This window comes from Varroa jacobsoni, unplaced genomic scaffold, assembly GCF_002532875.2.
Source record: "Varroa jacobsoni isolate VJ856 unplaced genomic scaffold, vjacob_1.0 scaffold_1274, whole genome shotgun sequence".
Lineage (NCBI taxonomy): Eukaryota > Metazoa > Arthropoda > Arachnida > Mesostigmata > Varroidae > Varroa > Varroa jacobsoni.
In genome coordinates this window covers 336,203-347,463 of record NW_019214176.1, presented here as the reverse complement: position 1 = coordinate 347,463, position 11,261 = coordinate 336,203, and positions in this window count along the sequence as shown.

The following is an 11,261-nucleotide window of genomic DNA, read 5'->3' as shown; positions in this document are numbered from 1 at the left end:
TATATATATAATCTGTTATGTGAAAGCTTTTGTTTCTACTTATACTTTTTCCTACTAATTACCAACTGCCATTTGGCATATTCACTATTTACCCTCATAGGGCAGGCCAGATGGAGGATCATTTTTCATAGTAGTAGAAGAAAAAAGCACAATTCAGATAAGTACAAATAGTCTGACGGAAAGATCCATTTAAAGAAAAATATTTCCAAGCGATTTATCATTTCGTTTTTTACCGCCCGTTTGTATCGAAAATGCGCAACCGAGGACGCTTTCTACAGATCGGGTGAAGCAAGCGTTGAGTTAAACATACGACTTACAGAAATAACGTAAAGGGAAACCCAAGGAGAAAAAAAACTGACGGCGATAAGGGCATGTCTCCTAGGCCTTATTTGGTCCTAATCGACATTGTCCCATGTCTGGAATACGCATCTCATATATGCTACTAACATAACAAAGTAAACACTGTTATCCGTTGAGGTTCGAGGAGGAAGAATACAACCTTGAGAAGATGACAATGCGTATCGGGAATCTGCACTGTTCTGCACGAAGGGCGAAAGCAGCGGGTGCCCGTGCAATTAAAACAACAAAATGATAAAGCGAGTCACTGCGTTATTTTTCAATGGCAAACATTTTTGATAACATCTATTCTATTCTACTATTAGTTTATTAAAAAGAGATACGGTGTATATATAATCAGTGAGATGAACACACTTAGATAACAGAATATTGAGAAAGATCGCCAGTTTAACCCTTTACCAATTTCGTTCGTAGAATAAAAACAGGAAGACCTATTTTCTACTCTATCGTTACTAACGATTCCATGCGCTGATGCTTATCTGTTATTTAACGAAGTTGTTCTACGATTCAAGTTTTGGCGCAGGGAAATTGCGAACTTAAATATGTGAGATGCGTGCGTAGATGAAGCAACAAACAAATATGTCAGAAGTTTTTTTTCATACGATATTGCATTGTCAGCTCAGTAGAAAATGTTTGTAGAGTATCTGCTCTCGTATCAACATCAAATACGCATGTGTCGACATCCCAGCTTCGTTTAGAAACTACAATCACACAAGATGTTTCAAATTGAAACCTTTCTAGTTGTCAACGGTAACGGTCATATAGGGGAGTGGAGTGAACGAAACTAAAATACGAATTTCAAGTCTTGTCAAGTTTGATAGCCACCTTGGGACTTTTTTTCAGACCGTCAAATAATCAATTTCTGCCAGGGATCTTTTATAATTGCCCCTTTCTAGTGTTCAGGTCAAGATGGGTTGTTAGGCATAACATAACAACTTGGGACCACTACTCCATACTCAAGGTAAGGGAGATAAGTTTATGCTAATAAAAAAGAGCGTCGGGAACTTAATGTTGCTGAATAAAGTTCACTGAAAAAAACAAAGATTTCTAGTTTCGGAATGGATATATATATTAACTAGTTTCAACGGAACCGACCATGGACCACCCGGTCTAAGTATCAATTGTCCCGTGGTTGTGCTTTTCCAGTAATAATAACAACCTATAACACATGCGCGTGCAAATTCAATCCAGCCGGGAGTAATTTACTAACCATCCGGTTTGAAGCCAAAATAACAGTTATCGTAGAGATTTATTTGAAATGGCGGCCAGTAATACACTGCGACGTTGGAAGTCCAACTCGATCGATCGACAAATTTTGGTTCTCTATTCGTCGACGGCGTTTAGTCACTGCGAACACCGTCAATCGGCGACGAGTTCCTCATGGCATGGTGACTTGTCCTTAAATCTCAACTTCATCATGCTAAATTGGTACCTGTGAAACACGCGTGTCATTTTGCTTCAACTTCAATACTACACTAATTCTAGAAATTTGCCAATATCGAACTACACACAATTGTATAATAATCACAACATGAGTATGACAAATGCCCTTACCGGGGGCGGTTTTCGTAAAATCATACAATATCAGGACGTGTGTCGGAACAGGTCGAAATTACGTGGCTCATGTGGAATCTAGCATGACACTGTCGTGCGCTAAAGGCCACGCAAGAATATGAATCAAACTCTCATCAAAACTGTCTTCCTCTTAACGAGGTGGTAGCTCTCTTATGTAAAATTCGTTTGTCTTTTGTAAACAAGCATGGTACGTGGATGCCAGTTCCGTTATGTAGAACCTAAATGTTATGATGTAAGAAATAAGATGCTGAGGGGTACGTGACCTATTCGTACGTATTCGAGATTATAGCAAAATCATAGCTGGAGTAAATTACAGATGTTATAGATTAGAGCTTTCAAAGCTGTTAAAATATACACTCAATTTATGAACTTGTGTTTAGCTAGATAAGTTCTAAGAGGGACTGTAGGAGATTCTACTCAGCTGGCTGTATTCTAAGTCCTGATTGTAATACAGCTTTCAACCCGTGCAGGGCTTAGTTTCGTTAACTTCTTATAGTAATTATAGCTGGCGCCAAAAAAAATAGATGTATCAATAAAACTGAATAACAATATAAACTGTAAATAGATGTCTAAATATATTTAGCAGAGCTAAAACAGCCTGATGAAAGCCGTTGTCAGACAGACAGAAACGTCCATCTACTCAATCAATCTCATTTTAGAAGTTTACTCACGCTACTAGCCTTTCCATTGCCTGGTAATCTCATATACTCAAGACCTACGAAGAGCCGTCTCATTACTTCCATGTGAACGCAAAAATGATCAATACCAAACAATTGCATTCATGTTGACTTCATGGTATTTGACATTGAGACGTTGTCTCCAACAGTTATTCCATTATGGCCTCTATTACAATTACCAGCGGGGATACCCCTTTATTCAAACTATACATCCTCTCGATATTTCCTAGTACTACGAACGGCGCCAAATATGCACAGTGTCTCCGAACGAAAACAATCCGTTACTTCAGCTCCTATGGATCTTTACATGCGAATGCGGCGCCCATAAATTTCAAGTTCTCCCTCTTTTGAATCTTGTTCATACATAGTTCGTTGCTCCTAGTACGTTTATGCCTGAGGAAACTAACTGAAGCTCTGTTCGATTGACCTTCAGTAATAAAATGTCTCTATCTTCGAACACTCTGTACGCCACCTCAGCATCAAATCTTCGGTGCCTGCAAACTTGGCTAGCATCCCTTTCTATGCCTTGACCACCTACAGCATTTAATAGGCCTACTAGCACATCGTACATAATTCACAAGTGAATAGGGCTCCCGTTTGTAGTTTACCAAGCCTAAGTCTACTACAACTATCACGACTAAAACGCTATTAGTGAACCCCATCCAACGCGACTTTAATTCCTAGGCTTGATCATTCATTTTCTATAATAGCCGGTTTGATCCGTATTTTTCCCGAAGACTTGGAACGTTCGCGCAGTCTGAACGACAGCGATGACAGGGAACGGATCACACCAGCTCCGTTGGCAGCCGCCAGGCCTGTTTCAACTATACCTTGGGCTGCGTTCAGTCATGTTTCCTCATTATATCCTCTGTATATCTGTATGTATGTACGTCTATAACACAGAGTGAGCATCGCTGTCCATTCAAGTGTGTCTTCCAGCGAATCGTTACACGGATATCATCAAGCCCCCATGTGAAAACTCGTCATGCTTCGTAGACCCGTCAAAGCAAGGTTTGCTGAGTGGAGATCAGGGGAGAAGGCGAGAAGGACAGAGGTTAAAAGACACCCAATGATACGAAGAACGCTGGCGGCGCGCATGGATGGGCCTGAAAGCGGACAGAATGTGTTCGCGCGACTGTACCGTTAAATCCATAAATGAATGGAAGGAAGCAACTGTGGGAGAAAATATTAGAGATTGCGCGAACGGGGAAATGGACCGGAGATTAGGGGTAGGGAGAGAAGAGAGTCTTTGGGGAGCAATCAATGTCAGTCTGCCTAACTTGTCAGTCGGTACCTTCGTATGGTTGGTTTGATGTCATGAGGATGGAAAATAACCTGCAGGAAAAGATAAGGGCAAACGGATGTAGTTGTAGTCAAGCCGACGAAATTACGTCTTCATCTCAAAAAATGCTTGCGTCTCCTGCGAGATTGAAATGGTGATCTATTATATACAGTAGTTGGGGCTGCTGGAGGCTTAAGGCTGGCGAGAGGTTTGCGGGGAAGAACAAATGCTTCGAGACCTCTTTCGTTTGCTTGCTTAACTGATTTGCAATTACGTAAAGCAAACGCTAATTCTTATAGCCCAAGCGTTACATTTATAGCCATGGAAGTTATAAAGATGTGGCTTTCGCGAGTTCGAACTCAAGCATTGAGAAACTACTACGACTGCGTATGGTTACGAAACCGTTTAGTGGAATCCTGAACGAGCGCAACAGGATTTAACTCGGCTGTGCTTTTTAGTGGGGGCAAGTCATGGGCACTATATAGAAGAGGTGATTTCGGTAAACGGAACAGCCAGAAACGGCATGAAGAAAATAGCAAAATATATTAAGTAATTGAACATTGTTTCAACAAACTGCTCACTATTTAGGCTAGAAGGCTGATCCAAAGAGTGAGTTAAGGTTTAATAATTATGCGGAAAATACAGCATTAGTCATTAAACCACTAATTTTTAAGGACAGAGAAGATAAACTGTGAGTAAGGAGTAAGCTAGTCACTGACCTTATTAGCATAGGGGCCTGAAGAAGTCTGTTTGCAAAAAAAAATCGAAGACACCTGTCATGTTTCTCTACCTCTACGACAATTTCTGTCACTCAAAAGATAGTATTTAAATTAACTTCTTCAATCATTTCGCGAGTACTTACACAACATCGCATGATTAAAACCGATTGAGATTACAGGATTGACACCGATGTAGGCTCAACAGTTAAACACAGGAAAAATATAAGGATACACAAAGAGTATTAATCTATACATAGAAAAGTAGTAAAGGAGAATTCTAGAAAGTGCTTTGATATACTGCCAGGCCCATGTTTATGGCCTATTTTTTAAATATAGTATGTACAACGGAAAGCAACCTATTGCTATATAAGGAATATTATTTAACCACATTAGTAGTTGCCGTTTCAGTTACTCAGAGCCCTGTGACGACTTTTCAGGTAGCTCTAATTTAGTCAATTCCAGTGCAAATAGTCTCCAGACACTTTTACATATTGTTTATTTGTCAGATATTGGCTAGCGAAGAGCCGTGCGAGGATCGATCTAACCGGCTCTTGATTCCAACTAAGAATGGACTGTGAAACTCTAGCTAGCAATTTGAAATGATCACATCTTTTATCACACAGATCATACCTAAACTAGTTGAGTTTAGAATAAGTAAGGTTTATTTGTCCACTTTATTGCTTTTCTAACGACCAACGCAGACATCATATATTGGTATTATCTCTGCCTATTGCATGAATACTAGACATACATATTTAAGCGAGATTACAAAAAGGCAATGATTCTGTGTCGAGTCAAAATAAGGGACATAGCTATTTCTCGTATCCCTTCATTTTTATTTAACATCTTTTCGTATGGCTAACCAGCTCACGAGTTTGATAGCGGTGCTGCTAGAAATACAGTCCTAACGGTCCTCGACCTCTGTTCGCTGGGATGACTAAAGGAAAGAGGGCAATCTGTTGCTTCCCGCATAGTAGTTTCTACTCCAAGCTCTTCCCAGGGACTGTCACCTCTCAGAGCCCTCCTTTAATTCCCAAAGTCTCCAACAACACTGCTTCTGCTACAGGCCCGCGCTTTTATCCTCTCGCTAAACGCGCTGGTCCCAGGCAAGGTGTGTATGTGTGTGTGCCGATTCCCCCAATCTATCGTGTTCCCAATACAGTCACAAGCGCTTTCTGTTTTGTTATATCGGTTGTGGTCGATGGGAACTCGCCCAGATGTAAGCTAATGGCATGGATATCAACGACTCGCTCGACCTAAGCTTTAGTCGTCGTTTAGGACATAAGGTGTTTTCTCCTTTACTTACTTTTCCTCATCGACCAAGAAATAATGTAGTAGTAGCACTTTGTTTCCACTTTGCTTAGACGTGCTGAGTCTTGTCGCATTATGCCGGCCGCTATCGAGGCCCACAAACTTGACCCGTAGTCCACCCGTAGTGTGATGATCGGATTGAAGGGTATCCCGCTACCAAACCGAAATAGGGTGCACAATAGCTGAGATTCCCATGAAATCCTTGCTCCATCTTTGTAATCCCCTCTATTCTATGCAATACACACGTGCACACGAGATTCATTCGATTTCGAAGAGCATAACGCGTGAACCTATGACCGAAACACGTTAACCTGACAACTCGAATATTTGTCAAAGCCGTCCTTTTTGCGAGTCGTGATTCTTCTAATTGTTATTTTGATCATTGTTGTTCTACCCTGATTCGTAAAATTATCTTCCGCTGTACGGTTTGTATAGATCAACCATTTTCATACGGTCTTTCTTTATTGTTATTTTTTTACGATGTGCGTTAAAATGTTATACATGCTCTTTTACCTAAAACGGATATTTCATGTCAGACCGCTGCCTGAAGACTGACGACGACGTCGGCCAAATTGATTTCACGTAACCTCTATTAGACCTTGGCTGTGGGCCAACTTGGTCTACATACGTCCCACGACCAAAATCCATACGTAAGACGGCCATGTGGAAAAATTTTGTTCGCAAATGTCGTTTTTCATCAAGGGATATCATCTGAAGCCAATACCGCTCATCACTGAGTGAAGACCCTACCTTTTCCCTTTATTTTCCCAACAGGGATCGTTTCGACTACTTCCGATGTCTCTATTTTCGGGCGAAATGATTATGTTTGTATATCCTAGTTACAGAGAGTGGGTGGCCTTTATCCTCACCCTATCTTCGACGCCGCATGCTTGATAAGACGATTTTACGTCACAAAAGATCATACGTGTCAGCTTTGGCATATCCATAATCTGAGTCTGTTGTGTATTTGGGGAGGAAGCGCAATGCTTGCACAGTCTTACCAAGCCACCAGCAACAAATTGCAAATGGAATTCTTCCAGGCTGGTGCCTTTTGCCGTTTCGGCGGTTACAGCTGCAGTTGAACGTATCAGTATTGCAGACTTTGGCGAGCGCCCCACGACTGGCCTTGGCTGGCATCTCATAGAGGCGAACAAAATTAAGGAGGGAAAGAAAGCGGCTCCGATAATCCGACGAAGCCTGCCGAAACTGCGCAAAATAGGGACAATCTAATTGAAAACCAAACGGCGGCAAAGCTAGCAGTAGCAATGGTGAAATATACAAGAACTCTAGAACTCACTAATGCAGCTGATGATTCTAAGAGGAGCTACTACAATTTTGTTTCAAGTTAAGAATAGAAGACTTGAGGTTTTACGTGGCAGAGCTGAACATATATTTCTGATCTTGAAGTAAAATTTATCGTTTTAGTAAAACTAGAACGCGAATTTTCATTGTTCTTAAAATATAATAGTAATGAAACAATAGAGCCTCTACTAATATAACTCTCCACATTACTAGTAGATACCAAGCCAAGATAGATACAATTTGAATGGCATTGATAAAAGGATATACTAAACAGGATCTTGAATTTATCGTCCATCTGGATTTAAAAAAAGTCAGGGCAGACCCAATGTAGTTTAATATCTCTTTAGAGTCCTGATATACAATATTATATTTCAGTAAACAGCACATTGTTGAGCGCATGGACACACGGACATATCCAGCATTAGCTCATTAGGACGAAGGCGCTAATATAAAGAATGTTATTCAATCCAGTTCTTTTCCTACGTGAAGATTACAACTTGCTAAACGCAACAAATCAATTCCTGCCTTTGAGAGTCGGACAGCTTTGTTCTTCAAGTCGTTAGCCGAAGACAGGTACTTGGACCTTTTGGTAGACAATAGCCGTTCGTTCTCCTACAAAACAGTCGGTTCATTTTAGGAATATGGGAATCGACCCATTTAGAATACATGGAACCTCGCATATTACATAGGTATCTAAGAGCATATATACATACGCGGCCTGTCAGCTTTCTATCAATTAAAGCATTTCCTTAATGTTTAGTATAATTCATTCCTTGTATACGGCGTATTTGTATGCAACTGAAAGTACTTCAAAAGTGCCACTACCCGATCCCCCAGCTACCTCCACCTCGGTCGTCACCAGCCTTGAAAAATATGGTGCCCACGAATACCCAGTATTCGACCTACGGCTCCATTCGTCCACTCGACTAGTAGGTACTCAGCTAACGTTTCGAATAGGATGAACTCCGTCTGAATCAACCCTAAATGTTGTCAGATTAACATCACCTGAAGCACTCTCAATCAACGAGTCTTCTTGACAACAAACATCTCGAGCTCGATTGCTTTCGAATATTAGCGCGCCTCGCCCAAGAGTTTCGCAATCGGCTTATGTTAAGTGCATCGTATTGGATTCGCCAACTACCACTACTATAGACCTATAATACAGGTTCATTGATTCTGTCTTTTGCGCATTAAAAGGTATTTGCGTATAGTATTCAAGATGCTCATGCACATTCTCACGTACGAATATCTTCAGGTGAGCATAGTACTGAATAGAGCAATACCCAACCCCCCCCCCCCAGCAACTGGGGCGTCTCGCTGGAGGTACGATGCACATGTATGTATTAGCAAACGTCGTGAAAGCGACGTTCTCTGTCCATATCGATGGAGCGAGACGAAGGCTTCGAGGTGGTCCGCAAGGCCTCCCTAGTTTTTGGCCATCTTCTAGCGGCCGAAAAGAGGCAGTCTGACTGAAGGAGAAAGAGGGCTGATCTAACTCTCTTTCTCCTTCAGAACCGAGACTAACTAAGGGCGACGACAATGCACAAACTCAGGACAAAAAGCTTAGCGCGCTGCTTCGTATGCAAACGGTGTTTCGTACACAAATACTAAGATTAGGGGACATCGTATCAGCGAGAGTACTTGCCATAAAGCGATGGTGAAACTAAGCCAGAACTATAGTCTGCACCTTGACTTCTAAACCTTTTCTTGTCTCTAGCTTGAGCCAGCAGCTGAAGATGAAGCAATGTTTGCATCGACGCGCGACGCAATGCATAAGACACGGGCACAAATGGTCATCATATGCTAACGTATGTGCGTGTGTGTCAGCTCCGTAAGAATTCGCTGCAGAGACCCAACAGTCGTGGAGCTGGCCTAACTAGCTCAACGCGTAGGCTCGCGAATTGCATAGATAATGGCAGCAATGGCGCAGCGCCCAAATGCAAATTGGTCGATGCCCAATTATTGATCAATGATCGCTTTCGACGCCGTTGTAAACAGAAGACAAGGAGAAGGCAAACAAGAAAAAAATCATCAATAATTGTTAAACGTCATCGCTGCTGCAGAAGCGGGACGCGATCACCTTGAGGCAGCTTCATTCAACGAGCGGGTAATAAAAATGTATGACGAAGGGAATCGAGATTAGAGACTAGGCAAAGGAATAATCTAGACCAATGAATTTCTTAATAACAGAGACAGCAGCAGCTGTCTGAGCAGCAGCTGTCTGAACAGTAGCTGACAAACACCGAAAATAGCTGGCTAATTCTACTAGGTTGTTTTGTGTACGTATGTACATGCATAGAAAAGTATTGCAGAAAAATCGAGAAGGTCACAAATAGCGTTCACGATTTGCTCTGGCTATTAGGGAAATTAAGGCCTTTAGCAATGCTGCAGTCCGTAGAATTCGAGTCGGAATGGCAAAGAGGATTAAGGACTATATCGACAGAGATCTATATCTACTTAATGTCTGAACATTTATCGTTGCGAATGATATTCTCAATACCTGTCAAGCGAAGTGTCTAGCATAAGAAATTCAATGTCTGTCATAATGTTAAACGTTTTAAAACATGCCTAGCGCTACATCCTCGAAGCATGTTGCAACAAGATGTTAGAAATGTTTAACGTGCCAAATCATTTTCATACTTTGTACGCACCAAATTCTTATTTTACGCATGGTGGATGTATATATATAGACATACATACATATGTAATGCCTACGAACGTTGAATATTACTCTGCTACGCACCATCCCTCAACGACAATACGAATTACGATAGGAAGATACATGGGACTGCAGCACGTTTTTTCCATCACGAATTTGTGTTTAATATCTTCCCTACTATGTTGAAAACGTGGGGACTTATAATGGCAGGGGCTTCGTATGCAAAATGCGGTTAGAAATTATTCATCGTCATCAACTAACGTACTCGGTATAAAACGCTTTTTTCCTGCAGAAATCTTACAGAGAGGCACACGTATTAGCAAAATGGCAAGTTACGGCGTTATGGTAAACCGCTTACTTCTATGATCGAGTACAATCGCACCGGACCAGGACGGTGATCAGCGAGGACAGTATTTTCATATGTTCTTCGGGAAAACAGCATATGCAGGCAAACAAACAGCTGTCACACGTATAGGTTTATCAATAGCGCGACGTCGCGCATCGACTAGAAGTTTCCAGCCATGAAGTCCAACCACAGGATATATGCCCTCAGCATATAAATGGCCAGAAAAGAAAGCTATCAAAAAACCCTGAAACAACGCCCTTAGTAGTAATGGGTGGTGACTATAATGTGTAAAAATTTATATGAAAATATTTGGTGGTTAGCGATATTGTCCATTTCGTCTGAAGGTATTATATTGTTGCTTCGTATTGTTGAAAGAGCACTTCCTTCCGTAATACCATCGCTCAGCCAGAAAAGATCGTCACTGAAAGTAGCTCCGTGGTCTGCAATCTTACAACGCCCCTTTTCTCGTATAGGGATGAAGTGTGTCTGATCCTAGTCAGGTCTGAATTGGTACATTGAAAAGGATTTTTTCAAAGTTGAATAGAAAATGAATTATTTCACCAGCATGCTCCATGCTGCGACGTATTATTCTGTACAGTGCTGAAATATCAATTTCTTTCTGTTTACTTGCACAGTAGCTAAAGAACTTTGCCCCCGCCCAGCGCGTCCACACTTTTTAATCAAGTTTCGTCGATTTTGGCCCCGGGGACCTTCCGAGAAAAGTTAATGCTCAAAGTTGACTAGGTAGCCAGTTATCCGATGTTTTTGGTGTAGTCTGTACATCCTCTAAATTTTTCGTGTGGGCCGCGACTTCCCGCGCTTTGGAAACCTCTAACGTCCTACTTGACAACTTGTTTTCTGCAGCCCTTCACTAGGCAGTAAGTAAGTGCATAAATGTAGTGCTTGTCCTTTAGATTTGACTCGAAATACAAAGGCGAGTTCGATTTTCTAACTTATTATTGCAGCATATAAGATTAGAGAGTGAGCTTGCATTTGCATACGTGGCTAGCTAGGCTAATAGGATCACAGGTAG